This window comes from Calonectris borealis, chromosome 10 (assembly GCF_964195595.1).
Source record: "Calonectris borealis chromosome 10, bCalBor7.hap1.2, whole genome shotgun sequence".
In the NCBI taxonomy this organism is placed as follows: Eukaryota; Metazoa; Chordata; class Aves; order Procellariiformes; family Procellariidae; genus Calonectris; species Calonectris borealis.
In genome coordinates, this window is record NC_134321.1 from 9757321 (window position 1) to 9784730 (window position 27410).

The 27410-nt window shown below is 36.6% G+C and overlaps 1 protein-coding gene across 2 annotated transcripts in view; it reads left to right on the forward strand.

Annotated features, from left to right (window-relative positions):
* Window positions 1-27410, forward strand: part of FHIT (fragile histidine triad diadenosine triphosphatase) — a 628091-nt gene that overhangs the window by 114635 nt on the left and 486046 nt on the right. For both annotated transcript variants that reach the window (XM_075158453.1, XM_075158454.1), the window contains one exon: window positions 11793-11839. The gene's annotated coding sequence lies outside the window, so the exon portion shown is untranslated. The remainder of the gene's footprint in view (window positions 1-11792; window positions 11840-27410) is intronic.

Sequence of the window (27410 nt, forward strand, 5' to 3'; positions counted from 1 at the left end):
TTTGAGAAATAATGCTGATTATTTAAAGAATCACTCATGATAAAATATCTCTTTCTGGGAATTTGTGTTCCAGTAGATTAGCATTATTGATCATTCTCTCCTCACGTACTCTACAGATGATTTTAGAAATCTGAAGCTATTATTCTTTTCTTGTCTAATGTAATTACCAGTACAAGGAATAATCTAATTAGAAGACAACAAGGATGCATTCTAATTGTTCTAATAAATTATGTTAATGCCTTATGCTTGCAGTCAGGTTTAGTAAGAAATCATTTGACAAAGTGACAGCTGGTCCTATAGTGCTAGCAAATATAACTTCAGTTTTCTCTGACTGAAGCTTACTGGTAGTAGACTGGAAACCCTGTGTTAGAGGGTTTGGGCTCTTCAGGTGCATTGCAGATTCTTAAAAATCTTTTCCCATCTAGTATTGGTAGTGCCAGTAAACTGCTCTGTGTTTAGTTGTCGGGGAAGTCAGGCGACTTAATAACTTACCCTATGCAGTTCTTAAATAGTGCAGTAGGACAAGAAACAGTCAGTCAAACATCAGACCGCTTCTGAAGAATTTAGTACTAAAATATTTAATGCTAGCCTAGCCTATCCACTGAGTCTTTTCCAAGATATGTACCTGTTCCTAGGACAAAGTGCGCTTGTATAGTGTGCAGATGTTTAATATCTGTTTAGCTGTTTCTCATCCTTTTCATGGATTAGAGCCATTCTAGTCTGCTCTGCAGGACCGTAGAGTTGAATCTCTGTAATAACCACATGCATGCTTCTGATGCCTATGGAAAACTGTCAGTGGCCCCCCATCTGCCTAATGATTGGGATGTCATTACTGAACACATGAATGCACATTACCATACAAGGATCACAAAGTGCCTACAGACCTGCCAGGCTGTAGGTAATTAACCCAGGACTGAGTTCTTTGCTTAAAATTAATAAGATCATGCTTATGGCAACATGAGAATGACTAATATACATTTAAACCACGTGAAACAGAACAATTGATAGTGGGGATGGGGTTGGGGAAAGAAGACGTCAAATGGATTTTAAGTATATTCTACTCAACTCCTCATATTAGAAATTTCTCTTCCCTGCATATCATCCTTTCATCTGTCCAACGATGTTTTCAATTTATTTCCTTTTGCTGACAAAATATTTCTGGCCACTTAAATCTAATAGGTGATCTCTCTTTCTCCAGAAAGAGATGGAGTACTCAGTTCTCAGTAAACTGATCTTTGCATTCACTCTTAATTACATGAAGTACTGAAGGCAGCACTACTTTTTTGTAGTATTATTATGTCTCCAGGTCAGAGATGAGTGCCTATGTGATCTATGATTAGTAGCATTAATGGGCTATTTTTCTTTTAATTGTTGGCAACAAAGGGTAACAAGAACTCGGACTATTAATAAGTGCTTTATGATATAATTTAGAAACCTTTTCCCTAGACTTACTTCTGTTCTTCTGTTATTATTTTTTTAAATGGAAGACAAGATACAGGTACAATTACTTCAGCCATGCCTGAGCTGCTTATGCTTAGTAAATATGCAATAAATAGTTTACAGTTAGGTGCTGCCAACCTGAGAAGGTCTAGGTTTCCTTTACTGGGTTTGTGTGAAATTGAGGGAGACAGAGAAGGGATTGGCAAGGGTAATCAGTAGACAGAATACAAGGAGACTTTAAGACTGCTTAACTTCTCTCTAAACACTCTGTGTGCAAACTTTGACTTTACAGTTGGAAGGCCTGCCCTGACTAATGAACAAAACAAATTTATTTAAACAGACTTTTAGAAGTTAGAATGATGGTAAGGTGGTGAAAGTTTAAGTGGCAGTGAGTCAAAGCAGAAACTGTAGTTAATCCTACACCAGGTTAATTCCATGCCTTAGCTATGAGACACTGTTAGATATAGGAGGGATGTAAAAGGGATGCAATTTAAATATTTAAGTAAAAACAATATTGGTAAAAGATACATCCATCCTTGTGACGGCTAGATGAAATTGCACTGGGTTACTGCCTGTCTCTATAAGCTGTGTGGCATCCTGCTATTAAATAGTCTTTCTAACTGTGTGTATGAAGAAATACCTTGCCCTTCATTTGCTTAATCTAAAATTCAAATGCTCATTGCAGTGTGCAACTGCATTAGAAGTACTTAGACAAATTAAATGATTCAGTATGGTAGCTTTGAAAAATCCAATTTCCATGGAGGGAATCATTTTTATCATCTGGCAAAAAGACAAAACATGAATTTTACATTGGCTGCTTTTTTGGTAACATTGATGTTTCATGGTGTTTGCTTTATTTTTAATCCAAACTCAAAGCATGGACCTGTTATTTAGCTCATAAATGCTTAACTAACGTTACAGGTTTTTAATGCATATACAAATATTAATCTGTCTACTCCGTTCTGAACTTCTCCTTTACATACAGGTTACTGTGAGCTCTGCTGGAGCAATTCTTGTACTGATGCAATTTTGAACCATGATTTTATTTGTGATTTGTACCTAACTGCCTCTGTAGTGCTATTATGGTTTGTAACATAATTATGCATGTACAGCATTTAAAAATATATATGTGGTGGATATGGTACCTGGAAGATACCTGTCGTGTATTCAGTTTGTCAGTAACTTTTTTGGTGTCGGCTTCTGTTACTGTGAATATTTATAAAAAAGAAAAATTTATTCCTTGAAAAATTTTGGTCTATTTCCAGTAATGAAGCAGACTTTTGATAACCTTTAGTAATATTTGTTCTGAAATACTGAAAATTCACAAACTTAAGAAAATGGTACCTAGGCTGCGTATTCACCTATCAATAACTAGTATTGACTAGTCAAGTTGGGTGAAGTTCCTTCTAGGATTGAAGCAAATTCTGTGTATGACTGCTAGCAGGTCACTGCCTTAGGCTCCTTGGGTGGATGAATATAAGCTGTAACAATGGTTCTGAAGGAAAGCTGCGGAGAGCTGCTGGTAAAAGTATTTTCCCCTTTGTTCATATTTTCTACCCTAACCATGAGAACCTCAGATGTCATACTTTTATTGCATTCCTTTTGGACAAATTTGGGCTGCTCTGAAGTTAACAGAAGCTTTGCCACTGATTCTAGGAGATCTGCAATTCATTGCTATGTATGGTTTAGTTCATGAATTCAGATTGCGGAACACTAGGTTTTCTGCTTTTATTTTTGGTTTTTTTTTCAATTATAAAGGAAATAAGGAAAATATAGTTAAACTAACTCTGCATAAAGCAGCTATCAATCTGGAGTTTTTTGCAGGCGTGCAGGGAGGTGATCAGTGCTACAACATGCTGCCAAGAACCTGTTGTAAATCCTTTATAGGCTCTTAGAAAGCTAGTGCATAATTAACCTTTACTTAAAATTATTCTGTTAACCAGAGAAGAAACCTCCCCAGATATGCATGAAAAATAGAATGGATGTTTCTAGATGCTTCTTTCCTGAACGTTTTATGGCTTATTCCCAAGTGAAATTGAAAACGGTCAGGGCAGCAGCAGCCTGCTCTGGGAGGGAATTGGCTGATCAGAGACCTTGGGGTTTCTGTGCAGCCTTAGATTTTACATAAAGGCCAAAAGTGTGTTTGCTACTTTATAATGTGTAGCAAAATACAGTCTGAAATCTTTGGTGTAGCCAAGACATGCTCTTAGATAAAGAAAAGTTTATTCAGGAAAAAAAATCCATGGAAGTCAAAATCCATTAGGTAGTTCCAGGAACTAGGTTAGAGTAGTGGATGTGGGATCACGTGCTGACATAAGCTATGTGTCTGTGACATTATTAACTCAAGCTATTAACTGGACACTTCAGTTGTAGCCTTTGGGCAAATATTTGTTGAAACATAAAGGTTTTGTTGGGCTTAGCCTGATTCCTTTTAGCTGATTCTGACTTCAGTTTCTCTTCCAGTGAATGCAAGTCATCAGCACTTTTAGGTGTTTTTAATACGTGGGTCTGGACTTACTGGAAGCCATCATAAGTACAGGAGAAAGTGACTCATTGAAGTTTTTGCCTTATTTGCCAAGGGTTCTGAGCATTAGTCTTGTTTAAAATTCATATTTCTTTCTGCTAGCTGAGGTATAGTAGGTACTTATTTATCTTACTGAGCTAGACTTAGCAGGATTCCTGGGAGTTACGGGTTCAAAGTTCAGCCTACAAAGTTATGGGTGGGAAACTGTTTCCTGCATTGACTGCGTATGCTCAGGGATGTATTGTGTGGGGTTTTTTTTGGTGTGTGGTTTGTTTTTTTTTTTTGATTGTGGAGGTGCTTTTTGTCTTTTTCTAAAAAAGGTGTATAAAGATGGCGAGAGAATAGGTAGAAGAACTATTTTAAAAAGGGTGAATGGAATTCCAGGTCTTTTCACATGAGAAGCAAGGCATGCCCCTGAAACTGGGGGAAGATGAGAAAATGGGGCATGGATATGTCTCAAGGTGATGAATCTTTCATGTTTTTTATTTTTCTTTGGTTTTCTATGTTCCCTGGCTATTGGGCTTGCAGCAAATCTGGGGATACAAGTATATATGTCTCATTTAGTTACCTGTCTGCTTCTTGGAGAAAATGTTCTTCCCCAAGAACAGTCTCCTTGTAAATGCTGCAGTTTGATATCCTGCCTATTAGGAAAACAACGGTCTGGGAAGTGCAAGCTAAGTCCTGCTTTACTCTATACGAGGAAAGCTGATTGTTTTCACAGGCCAAGCTTTCATCATTCTCACAAATGAATACTATAAATTCAGTGGGCTTTTTTCTGTGTTGTTGGCTTTTCTTTACAGAAACTTCTGAAATGCAAGAATTTTAGAAGAAAATATAAAATAGCTGTGCCATGATCAAGGCAAGGATCAGACCAGTTCACTGTCCTCATTTGTGGTGACAGTTTTTGCAAATTTGCTGCGTTCTTGTTCAGTATTTATGCACTGTTCAGCACAAGCTGAGTACCTTAAAAAAATGCACTGTTGAATATCGCAACAACTCCCAAATTTGTCTTCAACAATTTTCAAGAGATCTTTATCTTCCCATGAAAGTTTTTTTAGAAATGCTGGGGAAAAAAGGTAATACTGGAGAAACTGTTAAGGCAGAAAACATTTTTTGCTTTTATCCTGCAGACTTCTTTAAGTCTTAGGTGTAAAGGTTCTGGACACAGACTGTCTTCCAAAACTTAAGTGTTTTGATATTCCCATCCTTTTGACATTCCCTAAACACTCAGTTCCAAAAGTTTTTGTATTATCTTCAAGAATCAGAATTTTAGGATGGTTTCATAGTGACCATATAGTCATTGTGTTATAAAAAGACCTATCTTGAAGCATGACAATAAACTATTATGAGGTTGTTCTAAATGGTTTTGAAATTTCTGTATCTCCCAGCTTTCCTAAATTTTACCCAGATGTCTGATAAACACAACATTTCAAGCAGTATACTAGACTTGGCAGACACTAAATTCAGCAGAATGTAAATTACATTCAATGTAATTTATACAGTTTATATATCCTCTTGGCATTTTTCTCCTTCTGTAGACTCAGCACACTTTGTTGCCCCAGTGAATCCCTTTTACTAGTAGGCTGGAATTCAACTGCATGAGATACTGTTTAAAATATCTCAAGCAGCTCGCTAGAAACTACTGATATTACAAAAATTAGTTGCTACTTTATTTCTTTATGATTTTCTCACTTGATTGTGTGTTATAGTTGTTTTTTTAATGTCACCGAACTGTGGCAGTAGCTGTTAAATAAAATATCCATCCTAAAGCCTGCTGTAGCAGAAGCTGCTCTTAAATGACTTTTATTAGCAGCTGCCACTTCAAGGCTTGTGCATAAGGATTTTTTAAAATTAAGAATTTCAGTTTTTAAACAACTATTCTGTGTTTTCAACTTGGTCTGAGCTCATCTCACTCCCACACAACGGTAGAACTTTACAAATATTTGACTTTCTCAATGTATTTTTCACATCTTAAATATCACAGGTTTGACAAGCCACATTCTCATAAATTAAATTACTGTAGCACTGAGTAATTAAGCTGCAAACCAGGACCCACTTTGAGAGCTGCCTTACAGACCTACAGGGAAAAAGCGCTCTGATCCCGAGAGCTTAAGGCCTCTAAATGGAAGGCTGAAAACAGTCAGTACGGACAAATAGGTGGGAGTATGGAAGTACAGAAATAAGGTGTTGGTCAGCATGCTGGGCAGTTGTCTTAAATGCCCAAACCCTTATCTGCTGCTAAGCTTTTTGTACGTATGACATATAGGTAAAGTGAACTTACAAGAAATTGAAGAGGATTTTTTTTTAAGAGCTATTAAGCAGCTCTCATCCCTGAATTGCACTGTATTGCTTGGATACTCTGCAGCTAATTCTCTCCTTTTAATGACTTGTGGACATCACCCGAACAGAAGTGAAGGTTAAATCCTGTCTGACTAGCTTAACTAATACAGACCCATTAGCTGTCACAGGTGTCTATGATTAGCCTTTGGTTTAGCAATTACAGAAAAATGTTAAATACTCCCATTTGACTTTACAGAGTAAAAGCAATTGCAAGTGTCTGCTTGCTACTGCTTCATTAGAAGAATCTAGTTTTGCATATCTTCATAAAAAAGCAAACTCTGTGACTAACAGAATAAGTAAAGCATACAGTAAAACTGCCTCTGTAAGTGGTCTTTGGATTTCAATTTTTTTGAAGCAAGCTACAATTGTCAGCCTTTTCTCAGGAATGAAATACTGAACGATCTCTGGCTAAATTTAAACCTTCTAGCTGACATATTTGCTGTGCATATAGGTGGTGGACTGAATAAACATCCTAGATGGGTTTTGATAAGTTATGTTTGCTCCCTCCTCACAGTTAGGAATGTCTGACTGGCAGGGGGAGAAGGTTATGTTGTAGGTACTGGCAGTATTTTAGTTGAGATTTTTGATGCAACGTGTAATATTAAATTAGTGACAAGTTCAAAAGACTGGAATTCATTATGAAATACTTCATAATGAAAGAGTGGTCAGGCCTTGGAACAGGCTGCCCAGGGAAGTGGTTGAGTCACCATCCCTGGAGGTATTTAAAAGACGTGTAGATGAGGCCCTTAGGGACGTGGTGTAGTGGGCATGGTGGTGTTGGGTTGACGGTTGGACTTGATGATCTTAGAGGTCTTTTCCAACCTTAATGATTCTATGATTCTATAAATCAGTAAAAAAAAATTCATCTGTGGCAGGTAGCATGACAGGGTTTCAGAGTAGCTTTTAGCCTGTAGGCTTCTGTCTCGTACTTCTGTACATGTTTCTCAGTGTTGTGGAGCTGTATTCATTCTTGCTGGGACTTAATAAAATAGGATGCACCAATGGCAGTATTAATGAAAATCTGTCCTCATTGAAATTCAGATATCCTAGATATGGAATATATCTTACTATAAATCATTGACAAGAGTATAAATCTTAATGTTATGGATGTGTCCAAGGATGAAAATATAGGCGTTAATTTTAAAAATCTACAACACTTCAAACAAACAAATCCTTCTTGCTACTCTTTTTTTTTTAAATGATGGAACATGATTAGTCCCATTATGTGGACATGCTTACATAACAGCTTATAAATATATATGAAACTCTTCCTAGAGAAGATACAGTCTTTATTCCAGTGGTCTTAGTAGTTTGCTGAGATGACAAATTTAGGGAAAAAAAACCCATATACCCTGATAAATGAATGTCTCCTTCTCTCTTCAACATTTCAAATGCCAAATCCATCTAAAAACTTCCTGATAGATATATAAAATTTGTACTTTCTGCTTTGATTTTTCTGTACTTTTTCTATGAGCCATCTTCATCCTCGAAGGGACATGGTAAGTAATGATAATTACTAATTTATTGCTTTAGGTTGTAATGAAAAACCTGCCAAAATAATAAATTTTCTTGTTTAAAAGGCTGTCCTGGGTTCTGCCCTGTAAACCTGAGCCTATATCTTTGGGTTTTAAATCCTGTGTTCTTTATTCCAGAGAATCAGAATGGTGGGCAAATTAATGAAACTGAGAACCAATGGAGTTTTAATATAATGAGTTGAAATCCTGCCTGTAACCTTTGACAGTTATTTTTAAGTATCTTTCATGCATCTGTCAGCTTTAGTCTTAAATAATGATTCTGCGACATACGCTGAGGAGCGAATGTGTGTGATGTCAAGGAAGGTCAAATAACTGAAATATTAGCATGGTTCTAAAACATACCTGAAATATGTTCAAGTATAAAGCTTCTTAATTTGTGGATGACTAGGCTTTTTGTTAATGTTTGTCTCTGTCAGTCTCTTCAAAGTGTTGGCTTGAAAATTAGTGTTTGTACACACTATATAGATATGTGTATATATATCATATCTAAGTTGGCCTCTAAAGTTGCCTTTATGCTGTCAAGTTACCTAGCTGGAAAAATATGGAGATGCTTTTTTGCAGGATAAAGAATAGAAGGTTTTTAATGGGATTAATAAGGGAAACAAAATATTTCAGAGTTTCCTTTTATGTGGTGAGGATGATTTTTTTAATTAAGATTTCTTTTAACAGCTTGGATTCTATAATTATAATGGCTTTTGAAAGAGCAGTATTAAATCAGCTAACCATGAATGGAAAAGAAAAAAAAAAAGGCAAACTGTTCATTCCTGGAACACCAGTGAAAGCAGCCATGGATGTTTCATAGTATAAGTGAAGTTGGTCTGAATGCTTGTGGCAGTGCACTTCATCCTTCCATGTTGCATCAGCTGAAGTCTGTAAGTTTTGTAACAAAGGTAGGCTTTGCTATCACTTGAAACAATAAAGAATGTGCACAGTAATCTCTCCAGAGGCCTGGCACCCTGTAAAATGATCCCCTTCTGTTTGAATGGCTTTATTAGATGTCCCCTTCTAGTTGAGAAAAAGAGAAGCGGCGTTTATCTTCCTTCCCTTGTTCTTGGCAATGGTGAATACTAAAAGCTATGTGTGACTCAGCGTTGGTCCCTAGTGTTGGGCCATGGAGACTCTTCAGGGCAGGGCATATGGATTATTCTGTGTTCATAGATTGTTTAGGACAGGAGGATCCATTCGTGCTTGATCCTTAGCCACTAACACAATAAACTGCTTAAATTACCAAAAAGTAAAAGTAGGAGTCAAAACCAAGCAAACAGTTGCTCTAACTGTTAATGCTGTCAAAGGTAATGTTAAAGATGTGTTCCTGAAGAAACCTCTCAGTCTCAAGGAGTCTGCCCCAGTGTTTTGACCTTCCTTTGAGGTTTGCTACTGGAATGATTGGTTATTGCTGCTTCTCTCCAGACTTGGTTTTGCAGAATTATTAGTTATTAAAATTCAATTATCCATGAATTAGTTTATTCTTATTGTTCCTTGGAGGTACTTTTATTATCTTCTCTATCTCAGGAAGATTTTTTTAGTGCGGATCCTGGTTTAGACGTGGTGCTCAGAAACTGCTGAAACTTGTCAGCTGAATATGTTGCTTTGGCAATGTTCCCAGTAGCTGAAATTAGGGCAGTCCCAAGTGGTCTTTTGTCCTGGTTTCGGCTGGGATAGGGTTAAATTTCTTCCTAGTGCTGTGTTTTGGATTTAGTATGAGGAGAATGTTGATAACATGCTGATGTTTTCAGTTGTTGCTAAGTGCCCTCCTAGTCCAAGGACAGCTCCCATGCTTACTGACTGAGCTAGGTACACAAGATGGGAGGGAACATAATCAGGACAGCCAGCCCAGTTGGCTAATGGGGTATTCCATACCATGTGACGTCATGCTCAGTATATGAATGGTAGGCGTGATCCAGGTACCGATCGCTACTTGGTTATCAGTCAGTGCGGGTGGTGAGCAATTGCATTGTGCATCACTCATTTTGTATATTCTATCATTGTTATTATTATTATTTTCCCTTTTCTGTTCTACTAAACTGTCTTTATCTTAACCCACGAGTTTTTCTCACTCTCACCCTTCCGATTCTCTCCCTGCCCCACTGGCGGGGGGAGTGAGCGAGCGGCTGTGTGGTATTTGGCTGCCTGCCAGGTTAAACCACGACAGTCCTTTTTGGCGCCCGAACAGGACATTTTCGGTTAGGTCTCCAAACCCAAACTCTGGGTGTCAACCCTGCCATCTGCCAGTTCTAATCCAGGTACTAGTAGTAAAGTGAACATCCTAGGATGGTTGTTAGCAGTCAAGGGTACTTTTAAGGAGTCCTTATGTTTTAAAATACTGTGTCCCTACCAACCAGAATTTGTACTTTCTTCAAGCCTTTCTTTCCCATATTGTTAACCTTTCATAATACCTAATGCTGTGCACGTTGCTGTTAACTTTTTGTTTACATTTGAGAAAGGTGTTTTGGAAGAACACAAAACAAAGTATGAATTCCTCCATTCTTCTGATTTAACAGTGATCAATCCTAAACACTGGAATTACATTTCTGGAACAAAATATTTCCTCTTTATAGATTCTTACGTTACTTTTATGAAACCCAAAGGGTTTTATTGGATGACAGTAAATCATATTGATGGCAACAAAACAATAGACAAGTTACTGATGAGGAAATGACTGTCTCACAAGATGTGCACCTGGATAGAGGGATTTAATAGAATCAATGAAACTACTACTGAGAGCACTTTCCAGTGTTAAACACTCTGTAGACTGACAAAATGCCACATTAAGGTTAATTCTGTTCATGGTGGCTTTGTACTTATACTTAGAGAAATCTTCATGCCACTAATTTGCAGTAACAGGGTGGATTGTTGCATATACTTGTCTCCTAAACATTGGCATATTTCTTACTCCAGGCTCATATTTCCTAATAACTCATTATCAAATCACATTTGGAAAAGGGACTGCTGAATTACTTAGCTTGAATGCAGTCATAGGTTTAGCCTTACTCATGACCTTCACCAAATAGTAAGAGGCAGCTGCATACATCTTGTGCATGACAGGAATGTTTAATCTCCATTCTCCTATAATACACTAGTGTAATTCAGAGTGAAATGCATAGGGTCATATTGTCCCTTCTTTGCACACTACAAAATCACTCTAATCATCCTTTGCACTGAGCCATGTGATATGGATTTTTTTTCTTTTCTTTGGAGCTAAAATACTTGTGTATTTAAAATAGGTCCTAATAAGGAGCTCCTAACAGTGTACAAAAATGAGAAATACCTTTGCTTTTCTGTTCTCTTCAGACAATGCGTTGTTTTACTGTACGGTAGTGGCAAGTTAATGTCATTTCCTGTAACCCTTTTAGAAGATCGATTAGCTCTAGCTGTGCTATCTGTAAGGATAGAGTTGTGACTTGTTCTAAAGAGCAGATCTAATTAAAACTCAGAATGCATAATCTTTGGGCTGAGGCTTAAAAGAAAATCTGAATGAAAAGACGTAATGTTGAAGCTTCTCACCAAAGAAACATTAGGTTTGTCAAGGTTTTGCTTTACCGCAAAATTTGTGTTTAGTGGTTATCCTAAAATACATGGTGTTGATGGTAATGCTTTCCAATTATGATAATATTTACTAAATAGACATTTTGGCAGCTGGTACTTTAACAGGTAGCTGATAATTGATGCTCTAAATGTTAACGATTATTAAAATTTTTTGTTTTGATGGTTTAGTGGCAGAAGTATGTACTGTAAAGCAATGTACACTTTTGTAACTATATGCAAAAAAAAAAAGAGTCAAATAGAAATTGAGTCCCCCCAAACTGAACTGTTCTATTCTGAGAAGCTCAGTAAGATTCCCTTGGAGAATACTCCTCTTCCCACACAATGAGCACTCGTGGATGAATTTCTTCATTGAACAATTTTTTGACCCTTTCTGTTAAAGACCTCTAAGTTGTGTTTTCTTCTTTCAGGTAAAGATTGAGTAATACATAGAAGAGGCCCCCTGCAACCTCCTAACGTAAGTATTTCTCGTATGAACATACTGCTCTGTTCACTGAGACATGAGACCCATCAGCGATTTCTTCACATGGTCCTGACAGCAATGAACAAAGAAATGAATAACAAAATCCAAATCGCTAATGTATTGTCACGGGGGGGGAGGGGGGGGCTATGTAACATATATTCACCTTGGGGGGAAAAAACTACCCCAAACCAGATAAATCGTGTAATCTCTATGAGTCCCTAAATCTACATGCCTCATTTTTGAACTGGGAGCAGAGTCTTGTACATCAAAACATGTTAGAAAGAAACAGAAGGATTACAATACATCCAGTAATGCAAAACAGCTTTAGGTACTCAGGACACAGGCTGTATATAAGGCTCTTTGTTTGAATAAGAGATTAGGCTGGAGAGTCCAACCCCCAGTAGAGAGAGCTGGGGTGGGGGTTATTTTGCGATCTGTGATAGAGCTTATTCCCCTGTATCTCTTGCAAAAATGTTTTAATCTGATGACAACAGCAGATTTTATGAAGCCAAGAGGCTTGGCATTGGTAAACAGATTACCCAGCTGTACACCCTAACCTCTGGAGAGAAATTGACTTTCTGCTGAAATCTGTTGTGAGGTACACTCAAATACAAACCTTCTCCTGCTCTCTTCTGCTTCCCTGCCTGTAGCCTTTTGTATCTGCTAATTCTTCACGAAGCTAATGTTATTTAATGAGGAGCTGAACTGTACAGCTGATGTGCCTATATGAATTCTAAAATTAAAGTTTAGTCAAGCTGGAGTATGTCCAGACATTGAAGCCTTCAGTCTTTTCCATTCAAATGCATGTGGCAATAATGGGACCCCAAATGGTCACGCTAGTGAGCTGGTAACTTAATAGTAATTCCCTGAAGAAATTAGGTAGTGAAATCAGGACCTTTCAACACCGAACTATTAGTTTTGCAGGGAGGAAAAACCTCACTGGTTTTAAAGCTAAAAGAAAAAACCTTCATATAAAACTATCTTCACTTCTTAGAAGGAACCACCATGATACTTCTGATTTGGGAAGCAAAGAAGATTCTTATGTTTGGGTTTCATTAGTCTTGTTCTGGTGCCCCTCTTCGATAGGATTGTAGATTTGTTTTGGTAAATTGTAGTGGAGTACAATGGAAATGATCCAAGAAGGCATGAGGTAGAGTATGTGGCTGGCGGTACAATGTATTGAAGCATCAAAGCCTTGGGTATATCATCAATTAATCATCTATGATCTCAGATATTGAGGGTGGGGGCGAAGTATGCTATGTTCCCACTCTGTAAATAAATTTCTTGGCTAATATAGAGCTGATCTAGTTAAAGAGGAGTCTCACTTGATTTGTCATTTCTTGAGTACTTTTCAGGCTCCAAATTCCTAAGAATTGAGGTAGTTTAGCAAAACAAAACCAAAACAAAACCCCCAAAAGCCTTATGTCTTCAAAAACATAAATGACCATTGCAATGAGGGGAAATGCTCTTTCTTTTTTTTTTTTCCTTCTTCTAGGCCTAAACAGAACAACTAAAACAGAACAGACTGAAATTTAAACAGTTTCATGTTAGATAAGAAATACAGCAAGGCTAGTTAAGCATGCAAATGGATCAGAAACTCAATAATCTTCCCATTATGAATATGAATAGGTTAGGACAAAACTTCTGTCAGGCTACCTTGCAGCTCTTAGGTTCTTTGATCATCTTGGATGAGTAAAATGGCTAATACAGAAATGACCTGGATTTATCCTTCCGTAGGGTGAAAATATGAGCTAGATAATATCCAGAGATACTTGCTTGCCCTTTGATTCACTGAGTGGCATAAAATGAACGTGCTGCAAGGAGTGTGGGATATCGAACTTCTCCCTCTTCCATTTGTATTTTTATGAAGACAGAGAATTATAATCGGTCAGTTTAAGAATAAACTCATTATTATATGTGTAATGTGAAAGGAAAAATGGTTCATTTGAAAAGCCATGGATACATTTTGATTAATTGTTAAGCATTATGTAAAAAATTGTTTTGAAATTGCTTCTTGTGCAGTAGTTTAGCTGTGGAGTGAGCAACTCAAGCAATTGATGTATTGGCAGACACATACCTAGTAAATGAGTTCTAAATTATTCACTCTGATAACCAGCAGCTATCACATATGTTGATATTTACCCCTTTTCCTTTATATAAAGCTGTGGGTGGTCTGTCATTATCAACTTTTCTTGGAAGTAAGCTATTGCTTTTTGGTGATGGGGAGAAGTTGCTTTTTCATTTTGTGCTTTATTCGAGGAATTTCTACTTCCTTAACTGTGACTGAGAACTTTTTCTTTTTTAAACGGGTCACTTGCAAAAGGGAAACAAAATTTAAAGTTGTACCCTTTTCCTTTTCCATAAATCTTTTCTTCTTCTGGTTTTCCCCCCATAAGTTATGCTTTACTCTAGAGAAATGAGGTCTTGTCCAGCAGAGGGATACTCAAACCTGACGAAATAGCAGGAGACATCTTCATTTTAGAGACAGAGAGGAACAAATAGATGTCTTCCTTGATTCCAGCTTTACAATTACAGTGAAAAGAGGCAGACACTAGAGACTGAGTCTGTTAGAGCCAGCTTGCTCCCCAAAAGAGGTAAAAAGAGATGAATGCTGAGAACACTGTGGGGTTTTTTTTCCGCTCCAATGTGGTGGTGGTGGTGTTGTGTTGTTGTTTCGTTTTTTTTGCCCCCCCCCCCCCCCCCCCCCCCCTTGGAAAGGGGCTGGAAGGCAATACAAGTACTACTTGCACATGTTTTCGCTAGCTACAACAAGCCAATGACGATAACTGTTGGTTCTATACTTGCATTGGAGATGTGCAAGGGTCAGGTGCCTCTCTGTAAGATGAGCAGCAGCTGATTGTCAGGGAGCATCTGTATTGTCTTGCCTAAAATATATAGCAAATTCCAGATAGCCAAGTAGATTGGTTTTAGTCTCTATTTCAAATGTGTGGATATGATTGTTCAAATGCAGTGGCCTGAAGTTCTAATCCATTGAAATTATTCTCTTCAACTGTCTTGATCTTCAAAGTATTCTTGACAGATAAGAAATGTGCTATTCCTTATCTTATAATCAGATCACCTCTTGTGTACATCTGGAATAGTTGTGTAACATAATAATTTTTTTCTCATTTAAATAATTTTTTTTTTTAAAGTCTGAAAATAGTGATTGTATAATTGTGGATCTTTGCAGAATAGTGTACATAGTGTACTGCTTTTGAGACAAAAGTTATAAATGGACGTTAGAGATTTTAATACATGACTTATTTGACATCCGTTGAGTGAATCAGATAAGAGATGCCTGTGACTATGTCTGCTTGCTGAGAATAAACCAGCTGGTGTTTGGTTGGGAAGTATTCAGAAAACACCCTCTTGTCAGATCATGCAATGGATCATTAACGTCTGGTAAACTAATATATTGTCATCTTTATGGTGAACATCACCACAAATCATTAAAGATTTTTAAGAACCATTCAACTTCTTTATGCTTTCTAAAATACTTTAATTTTGGTAAAAATTGTTCTTGTTAGCAACACTATTGAATGATGGTAACCCAAGACCAATCTCATAGTAGAATCTGTTAGCACAGACAATAACAAATGTTAATTCCAGAAGTAGTTTCCCTCTTAAGCAAGCAGGTAGCTGTGGTTAGTAGAGTTTGTTTTCTATATTGCATATAGTAGGATACAGTGCAGTTAATTTTTAATGGAATCCTGTAATTTAAACTATTTTATTGATACCTTCACTGAAGAACTGAGCATCTGGAGCCATCTTGATTATATTTGTTTCAGTGAGACTTCTTATGGTGAGAGTTATTTTTTACTTTTGCAACATGTGTGCCCTTGAACGTGTAACAAAGATGATGTCAAGCTCCTTTTGAACCTTTCTGAGGATACAATTCCAAATGTAGCTTGGACTTCCTCAGAGGCTTGCCTGCATTGTGACAGTTTCCCTTGCCTATTCTGCAGTTGGTCAGAACTTAAAAAGTACTACTCAGCTGTTCTTGATATTTCATAAAACTGGTAAAAATAATATTTTTTCTGACTTTTTTAAAGATGTGGGATTCAAGGTGATGTCCAGATGACACAAGATAAAAATTTTTAGTTTTTTAATATGCACCTGCAGTATATTTATGATGGGTAGCCACTTAAGATTATACGTTTGTTTTAAAACACCCAGATTATTGAATCAAAATTTAAGTCGAAGAATCATTAAAACAGAAATGAAGGCTCTGAAATAGATGGGACAAGATTTATTCCTTCACTGAAATGAGCAGTTTAGGCAATAACATTTGGAGATGGAATCTCTGAGACCCGTTTCAAATGTCAGGATCTTGTTAGATCCTTCAGTTTAGTTTGGTGTCAATTTTCTCTTGTAGTGGACTTACGAGACAGTAGATAGGGAGGTAATGCTGGTGATTTAAAGATGGATGGATGCAAAGCCTATTTTTGAAAAGGCCAGACATCTCTCTCTCCCTCTTTCTCTATTTGCACAATAACTGTCTTTCAAATGCTTGTCACTTTTTAAAGTTTATATCACTTGTCGCAAAGGTTGTCATAGTGGTTTATTTTCCATCGTAACTATTCTCCATGTAAAGCATTTCTTCCAACATTCTCTTTGAAGATGACCTTTCCTTAGCTTAAGTTCATGCTCTTTGTTGTTATTTGACACAAGCTCCTATAGTCTTGTAAAGCATACCGTTTGTTCTTTTACAAAATTCGTGTGTAACTTGGCAAGATCGGCTGTTAATTTCTTTTTCCAAAGGCTATACCTCATTCCTCTAATTGTTTTGTGGTTTTTTTTTTAATTAGTATTATCTGAGATCTTCCAGTACCTGCATGATTGAGTGATATCTTTATATCTTTATTTTTGCATACTTCTCATAAAGCAGTGATTGGAAATGTGAGCATTGTTCCACATGTGCTCTGAGTCTCATATATGCAATAGATAATGTTCCTCTGACTTACAACCTGTTCAACATGAAACCATTCAAAATATGTATAAATAAGTAGTATTTGTTGCATTTGAACACACAGTACTATAGGATTAAATTTTCAGTTTTTTTTTTCATGCTAGCTTTTACTCAAAAGATGTTTCTTTTGACATTGACATCTAAAATTGACAACTGAAGAAATGACCCCATTTATGGGGCATAATCTGCACCAGAAAAAGTCAGTTACATACCAAAAGCAATCTAGCTTTATCAACTGAATTGCTGTACAAGTTCATCTACCTGCTTTAAAAGTATCTGCACAGAATGGTAATTTGTTAAGGTAAATCTGTGTGAATTTTCTCTCAACTTTGCAGTAATTGGTTTAAGCTATTTTTGGTTCTGTAAGAATGAATTTACCATAAGAAGAGAACAAAAAATCTTCATATTCTTTGTTAGAACTTGTTGCTAAACATCTTTTTAACTATCTTAAATTGTCTTTTATATTTGAGGGCCAAGTTACCTCTTGTGATAAGGAGTCTCTCCTATAATAATACCTTCATAGGAACCAGGTGTATGGTGTTCCTTTTTCCTTTATGGTTAATACTTTCTGTAATATCAGAATTTTTATCAAATTACTGGGAAGTACTTTTCTCTTTTGAGTCTCTTGGATATCTTTTAATAAATTTTTTTTTCCCTTATTTTTTCCAAAGCTAAGCTGCCTGGAGTCTTGAGAAGTTGTGCTCTGTAGTATAAACTAAACCTGATCTGATTCCAATAAAGTATATACTTCGTGTAGGATGTAAGTGATCTGACACTCACTGGTTACTTGAACACTTAACTAAGTAATTTTCTTAATAGTACTGTTACCATTTACCCACAGTTTGTTGGTTGTAGTGTATCTTCTGTGCCTCACTTTATTACTCCTTTTCCTGTGCCTCGGAATTCTATTTGTATCTATACAACTTCATTGTTTATCTTCTGAAATCAACTCAAACTATAAAATTTTCTTGTTTTTGATTGTGCCTTGCTGCAGGGCTCATTGCAAGCATCTGTTGAGTTCTTTTGCGTTCCTCTAAGGGAAGGGACCAATTTAATAATTACCACATAAAATTCAGTTTTGCACTGCACAGTATGATAGAAAACAGGCTTTCTAAGGAAACTATCCTAAAGGTTGATTAGATAATCATATTTTCTTTAGAATTCTGTAATTTTAAAAATTAACTGTATGGAAGGATTATGAACTTCATTATAAATGGTTTTGAAGCTTTTCATAGAACAGTATTGTTAATGTCTGACACATGCTGGTTTTGTCTTTATTAAATACTGTAGGATATTATCAGAAGGATTATTCTTGTGGTACAACATAAGTTATAATTCTTTGGTGCTTTTTAGCAAGCAATCCCTCTGTTTTAAAATATTATTTCTTCTTTTTGGTTATAGAGAAGTACTTTGGCTATTTCTCATGTCTTACCAATAGCCAGTCCTGCGCATCAGCATTGCTTGCTATCTTACTGTCACTACTTCTTTTTTGAGATTTTTTTTTTTTAATTATTTAATCCTGGTAATAATTCTTCTCTCTTTTTATCCCAAGTCCAGTTGTGAGAAACATAAATCCACTGAATATGATCCATCTCAGTGTTGACAAAACATCAAGTCAATGGCATGGATACCGAGAATGCAGAAGTACCATTAGCAAAAAGGCTTCAGCATTGAACCACGTTGTTAGTTTGTATTTATATGGTGCTGGATTTTACTTAGATGGTTTGAGCAAGCACTTCTGTCTAACCTTGGCCTTGAAGAAGGTATTTTATTTCAATGTCCATTGTTTGACTATATCTTTATATTTGAGTTCTGTGCCACCATGAATGGGAAGTTGAACGTACTATTTAATTACACGGATATATCCAAAAGGGGGGTAATCATGTGTTTTACTTTTTTTTATGCAACACTCATCCCATATCACTGTCATTTTCTAATTCTGCAAAGTAAAGAGTCATCACCAAGGTGTACTGTGGTGAAAAAGCACCAGCATGTAGGAGTTAGTAATGACTTTTTTATGGAAAGAGACAATAATATAAACAAATGTCTAAGGAAAGAATGTCCATGGTAAATAATACAGTACATTTAAGGATTCTTTCTGAAGATGAGAAAGAAAAATCCTGACTCCAAAAGATTACTTACACATACACACGTATGCACACACAAAACCGGAGGTTAATTCTTAGATCTCGCCTTCATCTGTGGCATGCATTTGGGCTGTTAGGCACAATAAAATCCAGTGCAGGTTCTGCTGTATAGTGATGAATAAGACATTCTTGTCATAAGGGTCTAAAGAGGGAGAAATCAAACCATACCAGAACCTTGATTTATATGAGGGAGAAAATGAAAAGTCATATGAAAAGTGTCCCTAAGATTCTGTTTGTTTTCCACTATATAATAATCTTCATTGACTTTGACTAAAGCTTCTTAGTTTTGCCTTGTGAAAACGAAGATGCTTTCAAACTATGTTAATATTAAGAAAATTTCACTTTCTAAGACTTAGACCATACTTACCTTAAATCTGATATCCCTAGCATGGATTATTTTTCTGCATTTGCTCACAAATAGCTGGCAGTACCTTTCTGAGCAGAACAGGCTGTGAATACAAAATATTAATAAACCAGAAACATGTAGTTCCAAGACAAGCATTTTTTAAAAATTGCATTATGTATACTTAATGCCTAACTGACCTTTTCTGCTGTTCTTAAATCTCTTAAAAATTCATCTAATTTCAAAGCCAGTGTATTAGCCCATTTATATGGAAATTGCCTTTAATTCATGCATTGATTTGAAAGACTAATCCAAAAGATCCTTTACCACAGGTGACCTTTTTGACACTGTACTTCTGGGAAGACTGTGAAGTGGTTTCTTATGACCTCACATCCACCTGTAGCATAACATATGCCTACTTCAGTCTGTATATATCAGTCATAAGAGAGTGGTTTTCAACCAACATTGAATCATTAACACTATAACTGTCTTGGTTACAGTTATAGTTAAAATAGTTCCTATTTAAACCAATGATTATTTTCTGTTGGTATTCTTGCTTATTTTAGATGTTAAACACAATTAAGGTGTTCACTGATTATGCCCCTTGAATAATAAATAGTGGTATAATCTAGCTCTTAAATGACAGTCTCCAAAGATTGTAAATTTCAAAAAACATTCCATATTTATTATTTGCCAGAATTTCCTGTCACCACAAGAGCTGCTAGAAGAAATATGCGAAAGCTGACTTGTACTGTTTCCTATAGGAAAGGTGAAACGAGTATACAAAACTGGGATTATTATGTATTAGGGATTATAAATTTATGTTTTCATGCATTCACACTCCAGAATGTGACTCTTGATCTACGTCTGCTGCAGTGTACATTGCACTGCAGAGAGTGAAGGCTTACCTGGCTTGATGGGCAGTCTATTATTTACTATTTTCTCACTGTGGTACGTTATTATTGGGAGGCTCCATAATAACTCTGGTGAATTACTGCAGTTGTTTATTGCTAATATATAATGCTGAAGAAAATAAATGCTATTTTTGTTTCCGATTTCTCTCTTCAAATAAAATTTATTTTTTCCATCAATTAAAGCTTCAGAAGAAAAGTGGTGCAAAGATCTAACGTTACAGGTTGTTGCCTACTTGCATAGTCATCAATAAGACAACAAATGACCTAATGTTCTGAACAGGTATTTTAGTTCAGTTATGATGAATTTTTTGGACTAAGGAAAAACAAAATCTGCCTTTTAAAATCCGTTTAGGCAATGAAGTATGCCAGACAGTGCATTTCTCTATTATTATTATACAGTAAGTGAAGATTATTTTTGTGTTGCATGCTTCATATGAGAAGACATAAAATACTTTACACTGAGTTATAATAAAGGAATAATGCTTTGCCAAGTTACATACAGCTGTGGAAAAATGCAGTAACAGAAACAAAAAAGTGTGGAGATAATGAGCTCCAAATGGGCCTGTGTCTATAATTATCACATACTTTTTCAGTCGTATCAGGATGAATAAATATTAATGGTCTTTGTGGGAGTACAGGCCTGTCTGCTCTCTGTTGATCAAGGAGATTTTTTTTTCAGAAGAATGAGAACAAGATGGCATCAGAAATGGTGTTTTATCATTTGCTGTTAACAAACACACAAAAAATCCCAAAACCCGCCTACCCACCATTGTTTGCAGGATAATATAAATTGTTTTAAGAAGAAGATATGATAAAACCACACAACAGAAATGGGTGTTGGAAACAAGAACATTTTCTGACAGACATTCTTAAGTAAATTATCTACGTACCTGCTGTTTTAGCCATAAGTTGTTAATTATATCCTAACATGGCTTGTGGAGATTTCCTACCATTAATAAACTATACATTACTGCTGGGTATAGTTTTTTTTTTCTTAAATATTGATCAAGCATTTAGTTACCATGATTAAATAGTGTTATCTCAGCATATAAGTATCAAAAGGGGTTTTATTTACTGTAAGTAACCATGAAGGAACACTGGCAGAATATTTTTGGTGAAAAAAGAAATTGGCATTTTGATGAGACTTGGAAAGTTTGGTAGAATTGAACAGATGTATGTTGAAAAACCCCCCAAAACCCAAAACAATTACCCAAAAACCCTGTAGATGATAGGAGGACATCCTAACGATCTCACTTTGTATTGAAGGCCTGAATGGCTGTAGCTGTGAAAATCACATGTGCAAGGGAACCAGACAAGGATATACATTAGTATCCTTGTCTGGTTTGCTTATGCATGTGATTACCCTTATTATTTGCGATGATAATACAGTTTGCTCAAAAATTAGAGATAATTAGGTAATTAAGGGAATAGGTGTAGGAAAGGCTACCAAAGTTTAGCTGGTCATGCCAACAAATGTGGTGGTGTTTGTGGCTGAGCCAAGACCAAGAACTAAGCTGTCTAATGTGAGATCGGTAATTCTGGAAATTTTTCTAGGTTTGAAGATACTCATGAAATGTATGAAATAGTAGTATTGGAATTAATTACCAAACCCAGAAGGTAGAGGTTACTTTGTTTTGCTGTTATCATAGTGTGGTATGATAAAGAGTAGGACATTGTTTAGTGTTACAGAATTTCTCAGCTTTTGGGTGGGTTGAAAGGAAATAAATATTTCCATTTGTCTTACACTGGTGTGAATACAGACATAAATATACGTATGTATGTATTTATGTATATGGGCTTATTGCCCAGAGAACAAAATGCAAGAATAGTAGTATTAACAAGTGAATAAGAGTAAGATGGGGGGGGGGGGGGAGTTTTGATTAGTGCTAGTATTTAAATATTATCATTATCTCTTTCCTCTGGCTGGATAACTGTATGGCAAATAAGAACTATTTTTCATCATCTTCTGGAGCGTACCTGAGAAGGATGGAGAAGGAAAAGCACAGAAAGACACCAAGTTTTGAGTGTTTTCTGAATTAGTGAAAAATGTGTTGCACGATGAAGAGTGATGAGTGATAATACTCTTATAGCATTACTACAGTTTATTACAGCTATGAATCTGTCCCAGTGATGACAGTGTTTCTGAAAGCTACGATCATTATCCTCCTCCCAGCTCCGGACTGGGGTTCTGTTTAGCAGATATGAAAAATGTTAGATTTGATATTGCGTGCAGAGAAAGAAGACTTGAATTTTCAGCTGTTTTAAATAGAAAGGATTCAGCTTCATGTTTGTATGCATGCAAAGATTTGTAAGGTCTAACCGTTGTGCATAGAAATACTTGTCTTATATTTATTGTGTGCTAAGTATATAAAATTAAGAACTTTCTTTCTTTCTGTAACTATTTCATTGGTATTTCTATTCTAGTGTAAAGAGGTGTTCCACTATAAAGTGGGAAGTGGTGCTGCACTAACCATTAAATTAAACACCATTTTGAATAGATGTGAAAAATTAGCTGGAGCTTCCAGTATCCATGATTTGAACTCCTTGCGTCCCCACTTGACTGTTGCTGAATGGCTCTCTTCACCATAAAATACAACAAACATGTCTCTTAACAGTGCTACTTTCAAGTAAAGCCTCTTTGCAGCAGGTAGCATTTGATGGGGTGGGACTTACAACTTTATGGAAGTCAATTCCTGAGAGGTGAATTTATGTACAAACCTGGGAGGATCAGGGAGATTGATAATGATATATTCACAGGGTAACTGTCAGGAGGGACAGGACTGCAATACCAGGGATAAATGAAGATCTTGGCTCAGCAACATAATACTTCACAGAGTGACAGCAAAAATAAGATGACAGAAAAGATTTATGTTGATCAAATATACTAGTCTTGGGCTAAAGGAACAAAGGGATTGACAAAAAGTGATGCAACTGGCATTCAGTGACTAAATTCTGACATAATTCAGTGGACACGCCTTGGAAAACCTGTGAATTCATGTGTCAAGGAGCGGGTTTGATGGCTGTATTAGTGCTGAAGAATTCTTCAACTGGATATAAACATAAAATTAAAAAAGGGGTATTAAAGGGGCATGTGAGATTATGTACTGAGCTCTGTTCCAGTTTTTCTTAGACTATTGTGATGATACCCCCAATGTCACAAGTTGAGGAAGGGCTGCATTAACTTCTGAGTGCCATGGAGACAGCTTTCTTCTGTGACTGTGCTGTGTGCATGCAGCATGGCATGAGTTACTGCCCACTAAACAGATAACTGGACTTGCCTTCATAAAAGATGTCCCAGTTCACCAGGTTTAATGTGCTGTGTTAGTGTGCTTATGTTTTGTGAGAGTTACACATGTTACAAGGAGAATGGGGACCCTTTCTGTAAAGACAGATAGATGACCGTTATCCCTACTGTAACTTCCGTGGCTGGAGTTGCACCTTATTACAATAGCGATACATTAATAAAGCAGGAAATGTATTTTTCCTCTTGGAGGAAAGGGGTGATCACATCCTGTTGCATCACCTAGGCGTTTAGCGATATGGTGTCTTGGCATATGTCAGCTGTTCAGTGGCAGGTTCACTGCTCTCTCTGGTCATCTAGTAAATGTAGTAGTACTCTGTGCTCCCTGTAAGTTTCTGAAATGAAGGGCTCGACTCTGTAAAGCATTCTGTCTGACTTCTGTCTTAGAGGAGCAACAACAGTATCATAAATAAGTGTGTCAAAGATAAGGTTTAGCTAAATTCAGGCAGGTGAGCTGTAGATGGACAGCCCCTTCAGTGCTGTTGGATAACCAAGCCCTGTGACAGGGAGGAGCACATCAATATGGGGATGAGGAGAAGATGAACAACTGTGTTTGAAGTGGTCTTATCTTGCTCAAAGGATACTCTGAAGTGGTTCCTCAGGATGTATGAATCGGCAAATCCATGCAAAGTGAGATTTGTCTCTATGCTTCTATTGCACTGGAATTCCTGTCCTTTTTCAGTAGATTTTTAGGATACTATGGCTGCTACAGAGAGCAGCTTAGATTTTTGCCTGGAATTTTCAAAGAAGAAAAGAAACTATCCCTGCAAGAATTTGGTGGCCTCTAGGTACTGAACTCCCCCCATTTTCTACATCAGTTTCAATAGCAATAAATGAATGAAACCATGGCAGTATTGCCTGAAGAGATCTCCTCTAGCAGAGGGGAAGTCTCTTGTGATATTCACATCTTCAGTATCAGTTTTGTTTGCATATCAGGCAAATGGCAGTAAGAGATGGGACTGTGGAATGGAGCTGACCCATAGCTTCTTGAGGGGTTGTCTTCTGTGAAAGTACCTTTTCCAGTCCTATACAAAGAAATACATTTCTGAGGTGAGAGTTGGTCTAATGATTGCAGTTAGATCTTAAGGTTTTCTGAACACAGTCCAAAAACGTGACAAACAGCTTTGACTATGAAAATTTTGTTGAGAGAACTGTTTCATGCTTTGACTCCACCCTGGCCCCCCTGCTTTTGTTTCCTTTTAGAGTATTTGAGTTGAAAATACCCCTGCTTGGAATTTTCTTTTTCCTACAGCTTTGCAGCTTCCAGAGTCTTCAATACTGACTTTGTTTTTTCCAGTTCTTACTTTCTTCAACACATTTACCTTTCTGTTCAAAAGGAATCATGGATCATAACTAGGAATTTTAACAATCCTTTACAGACCCTATGTTAGATGATGACTGATGTTCTGGTACTTCTGGTCCTTGTTGTGCACAAATATTCAGCAAAGAACCCATGAAAGGTTATCTTTCTAATTTGTAAGAAATAGTCTCAGAACCTTTATATCTTGCATTTCTTTTCCCATTTAAATTTTGGTACTAGAGCAATTGCATTGTTTTTTGATGAAGTTCAATTTTGAGCCTCTTTTATTGTTCTTCAGAAACTTTCTTTTCATGACAAGTGGATCTGATTTTCAAGATGTTTAATTTTTTTGCCTCTTGGTATAATAGATAATCCAAATACCACGCAATATTGGGAGAACATTTTTAGCCTTCTGCAAATAGCATTTCCTTGTGTGAATTCTGCAAAGCAAATTGTTTTGCTTGTCCAATTTGTCTTGTGTAATATGTAGTTAAACTAAAGTTTAAGGGTCACTTGTTCTTCCCATCTGCAGCCTATTTTATAGTTTAGATATAGTAGCTAGTTTTGGGCTAATTCTCGTTATGTGTAGAGCTTTAACAGTGAGACATATCCTTGTCTGATTCTTAAATTCAGCTTATTTTTTCTTTGTGGAAATGAAGCAGAATGGAACATTTACTTGTTTATATATCTAGTTAATTATTTTCATCTTTCTTTAATTTGTGCTGTAGCATCTTTTAATCATTCTTGTAGGGTATGCTGGCTTTGCAGAAGAAAACCTGTCAGGCTGGTCTAATGCAAATAACGTGATACTATTTCAGACTTATCCCAAAAACGTTTAATGTTACGGGGCTAAACCATTTTGCATTACATGTAGTTAGGAGATTTGGACTACGTGCCGAATCTTAAAGATGTGGTTATCAGCTCTGGCTGAGCAGCAGTTTAGTCTTGGATTTGGATTATAGGCAACATAGCTGTTGCTATCACTAAGTGCAATAAAGCTGCTTGGAATCAAGGCAAAGACCTGTGTTCCAGCTTCTTTTTCTTTTGGGGTGGACAGAAATCTGGCCCTCAAGGTCTGAGAATGGATTTCTGTTCTGATTTTTGTGTTTTGCTATTGTTGATTTTTTTTGGTGGTATACACGTCTTTCGGCATCAGTTTGTTTTAATAGTAAATGTCTAATGCCTGCACTACTTTGATATTTTCTCCTCCCTCTTGATATGATGAAAAAGAAACATTCCAGTGTTTTTACTGCTTGTCCTATGTCAGACAACATTCTTGCAACTTAAAATCGGTTTTCCTTGGTTGTATCTTGTTAGGTGATATTTGGGTTTGCCATGGCAGAGGAAATACATGTTTAATAAAACTGTTTCCAGAAGTATTCTAATGTTCACTGATGATGGAGGGCATGCAAAGGAATAGTTACACAACCCAGCATCGCTCTAGTTTTCTATTAGGATTAAGGGAGGTAAAAGGAATCAATGTCTGATCAATGGAAAAGGACCAGATTGGTCGAAAAAGACATTTTGAACAGAAATATTTCAAATTGCAAGATTTGAATCATTGCGAGTGTGGGAAAATAAATCAAATAGATAGAAACTGTAAAAATGGAGTTGAGTGTCCTTTTTGTTTGAGCTCTTTTTGTTTTTCCTCATGACAAATATTTATGTTTCTATGCCTTGGTATGTTAAGGGGCTAACAGTAAGACAGCCAATTTTGCTTATACGTTTTTTAGGAAAGATTTATTTTTTCAATATTTTTTCTTCTGAAAATTAGTTTTTCTAGAGATGTTTGAAAATCTGTAAAAGGCAGACTGGTTAAAAGAAAAATGTCTGAAGTTCAGATCTAATCCTGTAGTTGTTTGTGGCCAACTCAAATCATGAATGTTCCTTTGAGATCACAAATTTTGTAATCTGCTGTGGATAGTCTGTCTCATGTTGTTATGGTTCGGTACAATGATAGGTATAATCTTGTCTGTACATCTTAATTTTAATTTTTTAAGACCACGTTGCTAATGAAATAACATTAGTTGCAAAAATACTTTTAAAATAACAGATGCTTAATTTTGTTTCCTATTCCGCCTCTTGAAGTTTGGAAACTGAAATAATTGTCATTGACTTGCATTTAAGGGGAAGTTACGGGGGACAGCTGAGCCTTTCTAACAACTCTGTACCGGTGGCAGGGGACCCGTTACTCTGCTCTCCCCACTCTGGTGTGCATTGAACCCATCCCTGAACTAATTCGACTTGTAATGTAACACGAACTGTGCGTTATGCTGGGTTTGAGTGTGCTTTCCAAGAGGCACGCTGGGTGCCAGAGCTGAGCAGAGGGAAAGACCGGGGACATGGAAGAGGAATTCCAGGGGCAGAGAAGGATTGCCCTTTTAGAGGCAAACTTCTGAGCTTGTGCAGCCATCCTTTGTAACGTCACTCTTTAGACGTTCGCATAGCGATGGAGTGCAGCCATGTTTGTGCTAAAAGTACTGAAAGGCAAAGGACTTCTTATATTAAATGTTAATTTCCATTTTTTAGAATATGGAAATTCTGTTGCTCAATTTTTCAAAAAGCTGATGTGATTGCATGTAAGTTGTGGG